The sequence below is a fragment of the Cupressus sempervirens genome, chromosome 10, assembly GCF_028749045.1.
Source record: "Cupressus sempervirens isolate cs-2001-9-10 chromosome 10, ASM2874904v1, whole genome shotgun sequence".
NCBI classification, from domain to species: domain Eukaryota; kingdom Viridiplantae; phylum Streptophyta; class Pinopsida; order Cupressales; family Cupressaceae; genus Cupressus; species Cupressus sempervirens.
Window position 1 is genome coordinate 339200775 of NC_143127.1, and position 15855 is coordinate 339216629.

The window sequence follows — 15855 nt, forward strand, 5'->3', positions numbered from 1 at the left end:
GTGTTTTACTTATGAATGAAATGATATTTATAGTTCTTAATCACTGCATTGTTATTCATTCATTCTTTCGTGGGGTGCCATGCATGAGGTGAAATTTGTTCATAGCTAAGTACAAATTAGTTTTAGTTTTAATAGGATAGAAGTATTTTAGAACTTTTTCTTGCTCTTGCAGCCGTATGGTAACAAAATTGTTGGTTGTTTCTTGCAATGTAAGAAAATAGTTTAGTTTCATGTTTGTAGAATTATTTTAGAGTGTTCGGTTAGACTACTATTTCATTCCATACATTTGTATTTCCTTTAGCATTTTAGTTGCATATTTATGATGATATTTAAGATGGGTTAGAGCATATAATTTGTGGGCATCATTTGAATTTTATGTCCGTAGTCGATAACTTATTGAGCTTAGTATGTTATTCTAGTATGATATTTGGCACTGTGAAAGATAAATAGCCATTATAAGAAGGATGTCCAATCCTTAGTTATAGAGGCATTATACTGACCAACCCTTTTTGGCACCATTTTTACAAATGGTGTCAATCAAATTCACTCCTAGAGTCATTGCCTTATTTTAGTTTGTGCAATTTTATGCCTAGAAGAAGAGGTAATCTTGGGAGATTCTTTTTTCAAAATATCCAAGTTGAACCAAAATATATCTTAATCCTAAACCTAAGGAACCCCAAGTTTAGAATGAAGAAGAAGAACTATATGAAAATCCATTTGCTAATGCACAAGATTAGCTACCTCCACCATCTAAGGAGTCACTACACTTGAATTTTTTTTTGTTGAACCTAAGTATCAACCTACCTTTCGTTTCCCCATTTTTGATTTGCACAACAATAGTAATCTAAAGAACATACCTTCCTTTGTACTTCCTGCATTTTATGGCCTTATCATTAAAGACTTTAAAACTATCCTTTTTAATTTGATATCCTATGTAGGAGATATGATTATGCAACAGATGCTCATATGTTGAAATTGTTTCCATCTACTCCTAAAGAGGTTGCTCTAAGATGGTTCATGGGAATAGGTGCCAATGTTGTAAGGGATTGGGATGCAATGAAGAATATATTTCTTTCTCAATATAAGGAGTATTGTAGGGTTAGTGATATGAAGGAAAATGACATCTTCAAAATGTCATAGAAAGATGATGAGATCTTGGAAGATTATGTCTCAAGCTTTATGTTTAACTTGTAGTACATGCATAGGGAGAGTGCCACATTTCTCTTGTATCTAGGTGAGACCTTTTGTAGATTCAATATTGGATGATTATTGTTGTGTAGGGTTTGCATTTATTGTGGAAAACAAGTTTTAAGAGCTTTTTTTCAAAGTTTTTCTACCTAGCTATTATGGCTGCGAGTGGGGTTTCCACAAGTCTCATTCTTGCTGGAGCCTCTAGTTGTGATGGATCTTCTCCTAGGGCATAGTCACAGGAGGAGCCATTTTATGTTAGCGAGCACCAAAATTTAAATAAACTTAATGGTTATTTTCTTCGTAGCCAGGATTGGCTTGTGTTGGTTATTCCTCCAAAAGCAATAATGGAGGATGTGGACTATTTGGCTAGACATGCATTGATATGCAAGTTTCTTGGTATTTAGATTTCCTTGGTAGCTCTGGAAGCTTGGATTCATTGTTCATGGAAAGTGAAAGGTCATATGGACATTATGTTGGCTGGGAATAGCTACTTTTTGGTGAATTTCTCTTGCATGTCAGATCGAAACTCGGTCTTTGAGGGAGGCCCATATTTTTATGACAGAGTAGGTCTTTTTGTCAAACCTTGGCATTTGGGGTTCAATTCCACTAAGGATCTTCCTTCAAGAGTTCCTATTTGGGTCTTCCTACCACGACCTCCTTTGGAGTTCTGGTGTGAGGATATCTTGCGACGGATCACCATTGTTCTTGGAAAGTCGATTGCTATAACCCACCGATCTCTGGACAAAAAGGTTATTTCCTATGCTCATATTTGTGTTGAAATTGATTTAAATAATCCTTTGCCAGATTCTCTAGAAATTTGTCTTGGTTCTTCTTCTTGGATCCAATAGCTAGACTATGAATCTATTCCTTTTCATTGCCACCTTTGTCATGTATATGGTCATTTACAGCGTCAATGCCCTCAAGCCTCCAAAGGCAATGGTACCCCTGTTGGGTTTTCTTGCCCAAGGATGGCTAATGATGGAAAAGGGAATGGTAAAAATGTTAGTGGAAAAGGAAATGCTTAGTCTGATAGTGTAGGTAAAGGGAAAGCTCATATGAATACTTCAAGTTAGGGGCCAGGGCCATCCAGTTCTACTGGTTTTGATAAGGATGGTTTTATCTCAGCTCAAAACCGTGCTAAGGGGTAGGGTCAAAAATGATCTCATCTAGATTGGCAAGTGGACTCGAGGTTTAATCATTTTGAGGTTCTTGACAATATGGTTACAGAAGAAGGTATTCCTGTAGAGGCTCAGGGTGTAGCTACTGGTTTAGAGGGGAGGAATTCTACTCTTAGTGGCAACCAGGATGTTGTAGTTTAGCATATGTCGGAGACTTCTATTAGCCCTAATTCTGGTGCCCTTGTGGTTTGTCCTACTCCATAGGAAAAGGATGATGTTCTTCTGGTAGATTTGGTTGAAGATGTGTTTGCCTCTGGTAAAGGAAAGGGATCTTCTCTTGCTTTGGGCTTGATGCAAAGACCATTTAAGAAAGTGTCTTTTACTACTCCCTCAAGAGTTGGGCAAAAGAAAGATCAGGAAAAAATTAAACTTACAGGAGATTTATTGGTAGAGTCTGGGGTTTTCAAGACCTTGGATGAGAATTTTCCCCACTCTACTCAATGATTATTCTCTCATGGAATGTGAGAGGGTTGAATAGTATCCCCAGACAAAAAGCTTTTCACAATCTTGTGGTTGAGCATTCTCGAGATATCCTTTGTATCCAGAACACCAAGCTTTCAGTGGACTCCATGTTTAGATGTGCTCTGTACATTTGGTTTCTAGGCTAATGCCAGTGTATTGGTGCTTTGGGGAGCTCTAGTGGCCTTGCCATCAATTGGGATCCTAGGAAAGTTATGCCACTTTACTGGGTCTCTTGCCTCTCGGCTCTTTCAATGGTTGCTTGCTCTCTAGAGACTAGCAAGATGATTCTTGTTACTATTGTGTATGCTCCTATTGATCTCCCTAGCAAGTCTAAGCTTTGGGATCATATTAAGCATGTTAGAAGCTATCATCCTTTCTTGCCTTGGATTGTGGCTAGAGACTTCAACTCTATTCTCAGTTTAGAGGAGAAGAGGGGTGGGCTAGCTCGCTTGGGTCCTTCTTCTGAGCTTCTTCGAAAAAATATTAATCTTTTACATCTCTCTAATGTAAAACCTCTCAATGGGCTCTTTACTTGGAAAAATCAAAGAGTTGGAAATGATGCTATCTTAGAACGCTTGGATAGGTTCCTTATTTCTTGCTTTTGGAATTCTGGTTCTCTTTCGCTCTCTTCTAAAATTCTTGATTGGAGAGGTTCTGACCACTGGCCTATTAAGCTCAGAGCTAGTTATGTTGCCATCCTCAAGAACCCTCCCTTTAAGTTCTAGCTGATCTCGCTTCAAGACTCTTCTCTTCATGACTTAATGGCTCACTGGTGGAGACAAGGAGGCCCTGCCTATGGCACTGCTATGTACTCCTCTAAAAAACATCAATTTGCTAAAAGGAAGTTAAAGCATTGGAATAGGATTGTTTTGGTAATCTCCATATTATGAAGAACAGGTCTCAGGATCGTCTTGATGTTATTACCAGGCAGATTCGGGCTCTGGGTTTTTCAGAAGCTCTTGGCATTGCAGAATCCCAAGCTTCTGCTGATTTAGTTGAGTGGGATCTTAGAGAAGAAATCTATTGGAAACAAAAGGCTCAAGTTGATTGGCTTCAGGAAGGGGACAAGAACACTGCATTTTTCCATAAATCTGTGTAGGTTCGACATAACAAGAGTTACATTTCTTCTCTTGTTACTTCTGATGGGATGCGTCTAACTTCTTCTCAAGCTATTTCCAGGGAAGCTATTTAGTTTTACTCTGCTCTTTTTTCAAATTATTTCCCTCCAACAGAAATTGAGGAGAATAATATCTTGTCTTGTATTCCCTCTATTGTGACCATGGAGAGGAATGATTCTCTTATGAGGCCAATTAGTATGTCTAAATTGGAGGGGGTGGTCTTCAGCTTGCGAAAGGGCAAAGCTCTAGGGCCAGATGGTTTCCTTTTTGAATTCTTTCAAGAATTTTGGGATATTATCACTCATGACCTTTTGGCTGTGGTTCAGGAGTCCTTTTCCAACAAAGAAATGCTTCGGGCCTTGAATGCTACTTTCTTAGTCCATATTCTGAAGAAGGAAGAGGCTAATCAGCTAGACTTTTTTAGACCCATTGCTGTTTGTAATGTGGTCTATAAAATCATCACTAAGCTCCTAGCAGATAGGCTTAAAGTTTTCCTTCCTATAGTTATCTCTGAGGAACAAGGGGGTTTTGTGGCAGGAAAATAAATTCTTGATGGGTTGGTTATTGCCTCTGAAGCTATTCACTCTATGTGTACTTCCAGGGAACGTGCTATGTTTATTAAGCTTGATATGGCTAAGGCTTATGACAAAGTCAATTGGGATTTCTTGTGAAAAGTTCTTCTTGCTTTTGGCTTCAATCAAGATTGGGTTAGATGGGTTCTTAGCTGTGTTACTACTCCTTCCTTCTTGGTCCTTCTTAATGGTGAGCCGACAGAGCTTTTTTGGGCTTCTAGAGGTCTTTGTCAGGGAGATCCCATCTTGCCTTATTTGTTTATCATTATGGCTGAGGGACTTGGTAGACTTATCAAAATTTGATTCAAGGATGGCAATGGGGAAATGGTTTGCCTGCTCTTTCTCACCTTCAGTTTGTTGATGATACCACCCTTGCTAGGAGAGCTCAGATTCGGGAAGCTAAATCCTTTTGGCTCACCTTGGATACTTATTTGGCTATCTCTGGGTAGAAAATTAATGACCACAAGTAGTCTATTTTTTTCTTCAACACTCTTGAGCTGATCCAGTGAAGGATTGCTAATATCTTAAGATTTTAGATTGTGTCTCTCCCTCTGACTTACTTGGGGGTCCCTATTGTGGTGGGTAGATAGCCTAGGCTTTTATGGCAAAGCTTGCTTGACAAACTTCAACAAAGGGTCAATAATTGGACTCACGGGTGGCTCTCTACTGCTGGTAGGGTGACACTCCTTCAATCTGTAATTCAAGCTCTTCCCATATACAAAAGCATGGTTTAGGCTACCTTGGTGTAATTTCTTAAAGAATTTGATGCCCTCTCTTGCCAATTTCTTTGGAGTGGCAATTTGCAGCATACCAAATGGAGCCTCATCAATTGGGATAATGTTTGTCAGCCAAAAAAGGAAGGACGCCTTGGCCTTCGATTTTCTATCTTGTGTAGTCAAGCTCTTGCTACCAAGATCTATTGGTGTTGGTGTACTAGTCAGTCTCAACTTTTGGCCCGTATCCTGTCACATAAGTATTTACCTTGTGTTGAACCTTTAGAAGTTTACCAGTTTTCTCTTGAGGGAATAGGCTCTATGGTGTGGAATACCGTCAAGATCGGTGCTCACCTGGTAAAGAGAAGTTTATTTTGGATCTGCAATAGAGGCACTGAGGCTCTATTTTGGAGTGATTCTTGGAATGGGCATCCTCCTCTCCTTTCCTCTCATCCTCACTTGCAGGCTCTTTGTGATTCTTTCCTTTCTACTAGATGGAATTAGGTGGCTCATTATAAGGAGGCTTTTAACCTGGGCCTTGTTGTGGGTTATAGATGGAAGAATTCTTCTGATTGGCCTCTGGGTGGCTCACTGGGAGATTAGCTAGAACTATCTCAAATATTAGCCTCTAGAGAGTGTAGGTTGTTGTAGGGACCTGATGTTTTGGCTTGGGGAGGTGCTTCTTCTGGCAAGTATTCTGTTTCTTCTAGGTACCTTGCGCTGACAAAGAAACTTTTTACTGAGGTGGAGGTCTCTTGGTGGAAGAAAGTTTGGAATAGTTTTTCATGGCCTAAGTGTAACTTTTTCCTCTGGATTTTGGTTTACAATCGTTGTCTCACTTGGAATAATCTCTGCAAGAAAGGCTTCTAGGGACCTTCCATTTGTGTTCTCTGCTGCAATAGTGAAGAGACTATATCTCACCTTTTTTTCCAGTGCCCCTTTGCCAAATAGGTTTGGCACCTTTGGTGGAGTGTGTGGGGATGCACGTGCTGGCATGTGTCCTCTTTGTTTGAATTCTAGGATTGTTTGGGCCATTCCCCTTTCAAGACTTCTTTTCTTTAGGTTTCTTGGACTATTGGCCCTTCCCTTATATTATGGCATGTTTGGCTTGAGAGGAATAGAAGGATCTTTCATGATTTGTAGTTTGAGATTAGGCACTTGTGGGGGAAAATTGTTAATTCTCTTTAGGTAACACTCCTTGCTAAATCTGACATCGGTGGGGGTTTGGATCCTACTGACATTGGCATTTACTCTTGCCTCTCCTTTCCTCTTCAGGGTTGCTCTCCTTCGATCCCCCACACCTGCTCTGAGAATAGTGCTAAGCAACACCCTCAACGTATAAATCGTTAGGGACATTGGTCTCCTCCTATGGCGGGCACTCTTAAAATCAACACTGATGGTTCTTCTTGGGGAAATCCTGGTCCTGCTGGTATTGGGGGAGTTGGGCATGATAGTTCTGGTGATATCCATTTTTTTTTTCTATATACAAGGGTTACATTACTAATAACCTCATGGAAGCCCTGGCTATCTTGGTTGTAGTGGAACAGTGTTGTCTATGTGGCTGAAAAAGAATAATCTGTGAGACTGACTTGTAAGTGGTTGTGAACTTATTGCATAATAGGAACCTTGTGCATGTGGATTGGCATTTGGCTCTAGTTATTCAGTAGATCATTCAATTATGCAATTCTCTGGATTTTGTGTCCTTTATGCATATCCCTCGTGAGTGGAACGGTGTGGCTGATTGTCTGGCTAAATGGGCCTCTAAGCAGGGGCCGGCTTGGAACATTCTTCATCCTAGGATGCTTCCCCTTGATTTATCTCAGATGCTAGATCAACTTGTGGACCAGGATAAAGCTATGTAGCTCTCTTTGTTTCTTGTGTTGTTTAGCTCTCTTTGATATTCAATAAATTTTTTACCCCTCTTTTAGTCAAAAAAAGAAGAAGATGAAAGTACAGAAGCTTTAGACCTTATGGTGGGAGGAGACATTACTCAGAGGAATTGGGTTGATATACAGAGTATATGTCTAAATTACTCAAGAGATACTATAAATAAAAGTAAGGGACTCAAGGCCATCCCCACTAACTCTAAGGTTTCCAATCTTTTGTCTGATTTCAAGCAGGACATCATTATGATGTAGCCACTTAGCTAGATAACATGGAAGGAAAAAGGATGAAGGAAGAAACTAAAACTGAACTACCTGAATATTTTCCATATTGTAGAGAAAGGAAGAGGAACTATAAATGTGAGAATTTTGCAAGTCTGGAACCATAGCCAATGCCTACTAAATTCAAAGCTATTCATGAAAATAGAGAGGCACTATATGTTGCTCAACACATGCCATGGGCTTAGAGACTAGGTATGCCACAAGACCCTCTACAAAACTATAGTAACAATAGTCAATGGAAAATTACTAGAATGTAGGCCCTCAAGGTTTTTGTGGGCATAGGAATTGGTCCAAAGAATCTCAGCAAGGTGGGAAACAACCTCAACAAGGTTGGCAACAACCCCATCAAGGTTGGCAGCAACCCCATTAGTAGTTTAACCAACCCAATCAATGGGCCTTAATGCAAGTACCTCAATAGTATGCTATAATGCATCCTACTATAGCCAATAATAATGCATCTTAGCAAACTCAGTTTCCATCTCAACCTAGTCCTAATCCTAACAATAGAAAGCCACTAGCTCAGCAACATAGTTATGCTATCTCTTTGAATGATATCCATTTATGGTCAAGAACCACTCTTGCTCCACCTGAAGGTTGTGTAATCATAGAGGTGAAATATCCTCCTACCAAAAAGGAAGATGTGCCCACACCACAAGATTCTCCTACAACAAAATATCCCCCATTTCATCAAAGGCTAGTTGACCCAATTCTGCCTAAATAAAACCAAGCTATAATAGATTTCTCAGTTAGTTGAAGCATATGACTGTGAAAATACCATTACTAGATGCTATGAACGAAACTCTTGTTTACACTAAGGGAATTAAATAAGCTTTCATAAAAAACCAAGGAGAAAGAGGAAAGATCCTAAAACTATTCATGTCTTAAGACAATTGTCTGACCTTATGTTAGAGAAGCTTACAGTACCTAAATATTCTAACCCTGGAAGTCTTGTAGTCACTATCACTATTCATGGAATTCAAGTATAAAATACTTTGGTTAATTTAGGAGCATCTATAAATGTAATGACAAAGGAATTCTTACCTCACTTGCATATCATCGGCCTTAGAGAAATGCCAACCATTCTACAACCTGATGATAGTTCTACTATTAAACCAGATGGTATGATAAAGGATGTAATAGTCACACTAAACTCTTGGGAGTACACTATATACTTTATTTTCCTTTCCCCAAAAGCCCATATGGATCAGTATCCTCTCATCCAAGGGAGACCATGGTTAGCTATTGTATATGCTTACATAGCTTGTAGGTTTGGAAAGATGACAATATCTAATGGGATGCATACTATGAACTTGACCCTACACTCTCCAACCTAGCCTCTATTACAAGATGATCAAGTAGTTTGGCCTGATTGAGGAGATGATAAACTAGAACTCAATACAATCTGTCAGCTTATGATGATAACAAGAGATCCATTTGTAGCCCCTTAAGAAGATGGTGATGTTATCTCTTCTATTGTCACAAATAAAGATGGAGTAGATTCTCAATTGTGTTCACAACAAGACTGTACCTTGGAAACTATTTTGCCACCTTTGAATGCACCTCTATACTTAAGATCCTCCTAATAACTTCATTTATTTCTACTCTATGAGATACATTCTCCTCTAATTTCTCAAATATCCATGATGGAAAAAGTTATTTAGGATTGAGCTTAGCTCAGGGCAAGAAATAAATGTTAGTAGTACCTTGTCACAAAGACATTCAAAAGATATATTGTAGTTGCTATAAGAGAATCAAGAATTTTCTTGGGATTATAATGATATGAAGGTATTGGATCCTAAGATTTGTATTGATAGGATTTACATTACTGTAGAGTATAAGCTCATGAGACAACCTCAAAGAAGAGTTAATCCTATCTTGAGAGACATAGTTGAATTTGAATTGCAAAAATTGTTAAATGTTGGTTTTATCTACCCAATCTTTGATAGTCAATGGATTTCACCATTAGTCATTGTATCAGAGAAAGGAGGGAGATAGAAGACTTGTGTAGACTATAGAGAAATGAATTTAGCCACTAAGAAATACCATTTTCCATTGTGATCTATAGAACAAGTTCTTGATTATTTAGTTGGCAAGCAATATTTCTCTTTCCTAGATGGTTTTAGTGCCTATAATAAGATCCAAATAGCTCTAGAAGACTAGGAGAAAACCACCTTCACATGCCCATGGGGAACCTTTGCATATCTAGTCTTACCTTTTGGATTGTGTAATGCACTAGCTACATTCCAAAGAGTTGTTATTGGTGTTTTTTCTAACATATCTGCTAAATGTATGGAAATATATATGGATGATTGTAGTACTTATAGGACCACTTTTGAAGAAGCTAAAATCAATTTGGAGAAGGTTCTTAAAAGATGCTAAGACTAGAACCTTTTTGTAAATAGTGAGAAATGTTTCATGATGATGAAGGAAGGTGTTGTATTGGATCATTTCATTTCATCACAAGGTATTTAGGTAGATATAACAAAAATTGATGTAATTAGCACTTTGCCTACTCCTAAAAAGCATAAGGATGTGAGAAGCTTTCTTGGAAATGCTGGTTATTATAGAAAAATTATCAATAATTTCTATCAAATTGAAACACCTCTGTACAACTTATTGAAAAAGGATTCTGAATTCTCTTGGGATTCTAATTTTGAGATCTCTTTCCTAAACCTTAAGGAGGTTCTAAGAAAAGCACTAGAATTGAGAGGTCTTGATTAGGGATTTCCATTTCATATTCATATAGATGCTTTTGACTATGCCATAGGAGAAGTGCGAGGCTAGAAAGGAGTGGTAGAAAATGACATTTATTTCATTAGTAAAAATCTACAAGCAGCACAATTTAATTAGATTGTGATAGAAAAGGATTTGCTTGCAGATATTTATGCATTGAATAAGTTCAAATATTATATTACTGGTTATCAAATATTTTTCCATACTAATCATTCATCTATTAAATACATGATGAATAAACTTATCATATTAGGGAGACTAGCTAGATGGTTGCTACTTATGCAAGAATTTGATATCACCATTGTGGACAAACCTAGAAAAGCCAATGCAGTAGCTAACTTTCTATCTTGGTTACATGTTCCTAATGATCCTATAGTCATTGATGACATCTTTCTAGATGATCATCCTGTTAGCATGAATTTTTTTGATACTACATTGGGGGAGTATCCTAAGAATTGAAGAGTATTGATATGTTACATTCATGACTGTATTTGTCATTGATGTCAACACAATAGAAATATTATTAAGAATGAAGGAATAACAGCCAGTAATGTTAGTATGCATAGGAGCTAAGGAAATTTTAGATGATGTGTAGTGGAGGACACGTGCCTGAGGTTTCCCAAATGATGTGGTTCAAAGCAGTAAGTCTAATTTGATGTTGTACAAAAGTTACACCTCTTTTACTAGAAGTAGTGTAGAAACAAAGCATTGGAAAATAGAGTTCTGATGATCTATCACTATCTTTCATCTGAGATGTAATGAAGGTAATGTGCAATTAACAATGATAGAGGATGATTGTATGGTAATGCCAGCATGTGCGCAAGACATGGTTTCACATGTGTAATGTTTTGAATAGACTGTGTGCTAATAGTATTGTTGTAATTGTGAATTAATTAATTATCTTACTTTAATTAATTGAGAAAGCCTCATGGCCAACTGAAGGAATTATTATGAAGATATGGTATAAATGAAAGTTGTTTTCCCTATTTATAGGAAGACTTGAAGTGAGGGGATCAAGTGGGATGCGAAGTATTACTACGCAGCTCGAGAAGGAGTAGAATGCTTACCAAATGTGTATAAGCGATCGAAGGAATCATTGGATGTGCAATATGAAATCTGGTTACAAGATCTGAAGGAGCAAAAGTCTAGTTGATAGGAAAGAGATAGAGGAAGAAGTACATTTCAATTCTATTATTCTAGAAGGAATAATAGAGAGGTCATTTGGATAGTGGATTCTTTGATCTTAACCTTGAAAATATTTGGGTAGTGGGTCCAACTGTCTTCCACAACTCCTATCAAGGTTGGAATCTCCTAATAGAGATTCAAAGTCTCCTAACAGGGACTCACATGTACTAAATGTTGTAACAGACTCCTAACAGGCTTTATCCTCTAACAAAGAATATTTATATTAGTACATCATCTTGTGGGTACCATCCCCATCGGGGTTTTCTCTCTTGTTAAGGGTTTCCCTAGTTAACATATCTGGTGTTAATTGTGCATGAGTATCTTATTGTTGTTTTATTTTATATTGCTCACATGGTTATGTTTGTTTAAGTTTAGAGTTTGTAATGATAGTTGTAAAACTGGTTGACACCCCCCAACACCCCCCCCCCCCCCCCTACTAGTTATATCAGTAGACTACATGTTCTAACACAGCTTTTCCTATTATGAGCAAAAATTCCATGGTATCCTGAAATTTTAATTTACCTCAGCACAAGTAGGACACCAAATCACTTTTCTCCCAAGAAAAGAAAACTGTTAGTAGAGAAATTTCTTAACTTGTCTTGGATTGTTGGATTTATTTTTACAATGGCCTTGATTAAGTGATGTGTAGATGTGTAAGAGAAGATGAAACTTATGATATCCTTTAAACATGTCATGATGAACCATGTAGAGGTCATTTTTCTGCCAAAAGAGAAAAACTCAAAATATTGACCATAGGATACTATTGGTCAACTCTCCACAAGGATGTAGCTAAGTACACCAAGAAATCTAACTGAGGCCAAAGAATGAGAAGGCTTACTAAATTAGATGAGATTCCCCTATAGCCACAAGTTGTAACACCCTTTTTTAAATGGGGAATTGACTTTGTTGGGCCTATTGACCTTGCTTCACAAGGTAAATCTTATATTATAGTTTATACTGATTATGTCACTAAGTGGGCAGAAGTCAAGCATATAAAATACCCTAGGGATAAAAATGTTGCTAAATTTTTATATGAATCCATTTTTACAATATTTGGTGTCCCTAGAGAATAAGTATCTGACCAAGGTGCTCAATTCACTTCAAATCTCATAACTACCTTGATGGTGGAATATAAAATTAGGCATGAAAATTATTCTTCCTACCATCCACAAGCCAATGTCCAAGTAGAGGTAACTAATTGAGAGCTTGAGGAAATCCTTACCAAAACAATATCATTTAAGAAAAAATATTGGGCAACAAAACTTATTGAAGCATTGTGGGCTTATAGGACTACATGGAGAACCACCACTAGCTTCACACCTTTTCAACTTGTCTATGGTATGTTAGCTATGATGCCTGTGGAATTTGAAGACAAGACTTTAAGGAAAACATTGCAACAACAAAGGAAATAGTGGCATGATAAATTTATAAAGGATTAATAGTTTGTAGCTGGTGACTAGGCTCTTCTCTATGATTGCAGATATCAACATATCCTTGAGAAATTTTAGACTAGATAGTTGGGACTTATGAAATTCTTGTTTTATTTCCCAATGGCGTAGTTCAATTATTAATTGTTGATCATGTGTGTTTTAAATTTCTAGTAAATGGACAAAGGCTTAACCTATACCATAATCCTCTAATAATAGAGAAGTTCCTACAACAGTTTGAATCTGAAGCTGAAGAAGGTCCTCATATCGCATCTGGACTTAAGCCTTCCACTCATGTCAATTCTATTGAAATAAAGGAGATTGTTGAAGTATAGAAATGAGGAGATTGATGTAACCTATCATGTAACAATCATTATTTTGTCATTGATATCAAACATGCTACATGCTAGTGAGACAATTGATAATTTGGTCTAAATGCTATCATTTGATTGATTGATGAAGGCAATTTGAAAAGAAAGGATAACAAGAGTACTTAGAGAAAGGTTGAGTTATATCGTATATAAAAGAATCACTAAGAACAAGAAATAATTTGATGATATAATATATTATTTATCTACTTAAGGCTACAAGGAAAGGATACTTGAGCAAAGACAAGAAGAAGGATAAGAAACCAAATGTTTGTACTAAGCCTGACTGAGAAAATAGTGGAAGCAAAGAAAATCAGTCCAAGTCAAATAGAAAGTTAGTTGCGATCGAGAAAATTTAGTATGTGTCGAGAAAAGTAAAATCTAGTAGGTGTCAAGTGAAGGAATTTTAGTGTGTGTCGAGCACCATTTAAACTTAGTATATGTCGAGCAATCTAGTGTTGAAGGAGTATAAAAATATAGTTATTTCCAAGCAAACAACATGTAATTATCAAGTGCCAGTAAAATTGGTTCGATCAAAGATTTGAAAAATTAGAGCCAGCAAAGTTCATTTTTTGAATTTTGTGAAGTGTGTGGAAGATAAGTATGAAGAGGTGGTTGCACATAATTCAAGATAAACTATTTTGAGATGAATTTGAAGAGGATTGTAAGGGAAGTTTCTAAGAGGAACAAAGTGGAGAAGAGGGTATATTTGATGAATCTAACCTAACTCTAAGATGGACAATTATGGTGAAGCAAAAAAAGAGCTAAATTCTCTATATAAGGAGATAAAAGGCTAGAAACAAAGTTTCATAGTGTGAACCAGAGAGAGATAAGGAGTCTTGAGATGTTGCTTTATTTTATGGCTAAGAGAATGAATGTATAGCTGGCATACTAAGAAAGAAGGCTTAAGGAGGGGAAATCTTAAAGGGTGAACAAGCAATTAGAGATGAACTAGATTGAATGCCAAGTGGAATGAAGGGCTAAATAAGAGATTTTTAATTTACAAGTGAGTTATTTTGTTATCAGATCAAGTCCTATCATTACTTTCTAACAACTATATTAGTCTGGATAAATCCTTTAGATTAAGGTTGATCTAATAGTCATGAGTAAATCCTTTAATAGGGTGACATTCTAATAGAATATTCTAAAGTCCTCTAAAAAAGGCTCACTCCTGACAGGGTGATTGAAATACTTTAATCAAGGTCACATTTATCCATGTGTATTGTAACCTTTAACAAGGTTGAGTCTTCACAAATCTCACTTCAAAAGAGTGAAAATTGGTAGCATATTGCTAGTGGATTTTACCAAATTGGGTTTCCACATAAAATTCTTGTGTTAAATTGTGTGAATGATTTTGTGGTATTTCATGTTTACATTTCTACAAATTTCATTTGACCTAGGACAGTATTATACTATGGTTTGAGATATTGGATGATCAATGCATGCACATGAATTTATTAAGTACTAAAAATTTGTATCTATACATTTGTTCCTTGGATAGCTAATTCACCCCCCTCTCAGTTATTCTAAAGCATTCGAATAATTGGTATCAGAACATTTGGTGCTTGTGAAGGAAACCGTTTGAAGGTACTTGAAGCTAAAGATCAAGATGTACAGAAAGGAGGTAGCAAAGTTAAACAAAAAAAACTTTCTTGCATGGAAAATTTTGATGAAGTTGCATCTAGGAGGACTTGGAGATTATGCATCGGAAACTATCACCACTAAATATGTTTTATTATTTGGAGGCCCAATTGCTGAACAACTAAAATAAAAGAAAGAGCATAATCAAAAAATGTTGGAGATAGCATCTACCCTAAGCTATTCAGAGTTTGAAGACATCAAAACATGTACTACTTCTAAAGGAATGTGGGATGACCTATAGAAGATCTATGGAGGGGAAAAGAATGTGCTAAGAGCAAAAGAAAAAGGTCTAAGAGGAAAATTTGATGAAATGAAAATGCAAGAAGGTGAGACTACAATTCATTATTATGCAAGAATCAAAGATGGTGTAAATGCAATTAGAGGAGCAACTGGAATTATTGAATATGAGACTGTATTCAACAAAATTTAAAATACCCCACTACCTATCTATGATATTGGATTCTCTATTATACAAGAATTGAGGTGTACTCCTGGTTGTGATCTAACCCTTAAAGGACTGGTTGGTATACTCACTGTTGTTGAACTTTCAAATTTTGATAATTTCAAATATGAGAATATTCATTATACTTTCAAAGTTAAGCTAAGACTGAAAGAACCTAAAGGAAATAGAAAGGTCAAGCATGTTCCTAGTGGCAATTGCACAGATGATGAAGATCTAGAAGAATTGGAAACACTATTGTCTAGGAGATTTCATAGAGACAAATAAAAATACAAAGGTAAGTTACCCATTATATGTTTTAATTGTAATGAAGTTGGCCATAATGCAACAAGGTGTCCTGAGAAGAAAAAAAATAGAAATGAAGACAAATTCAAAGGTAGAAAAGAAGAGGGAAACAAAGGCTATAAAAATAAGGGAAAGAAAGCTTGTTACATTATTTAAGAGGAATCTAATGATGAATCAGATTATATTATGATGATGAAGTTATGTATGTTTCTATGAAAGATGATTCAGATGAAAATGAGGCAACTGCATTGGTATCTTATGTGACCAAAGGTGAAAGATGGATCACTGACATTGGATGTTCTCATCACATGACTAGTGACAAAAGTAAGTTCATTACCCTTGAGCAATACAATGGAA

General features: G+C 36.8%; 1 pseudogene; it reads left to right on the forward strand.

Moving 5' to 3' along the window:
* LOC149533976 (MADS-box transcription factor 23-like) overlaps window positions 1-15855 on the forward strand; it is a 290054-nt pseudogene that overhangs the window by 260826 nt on the left and 13373 nt on the right.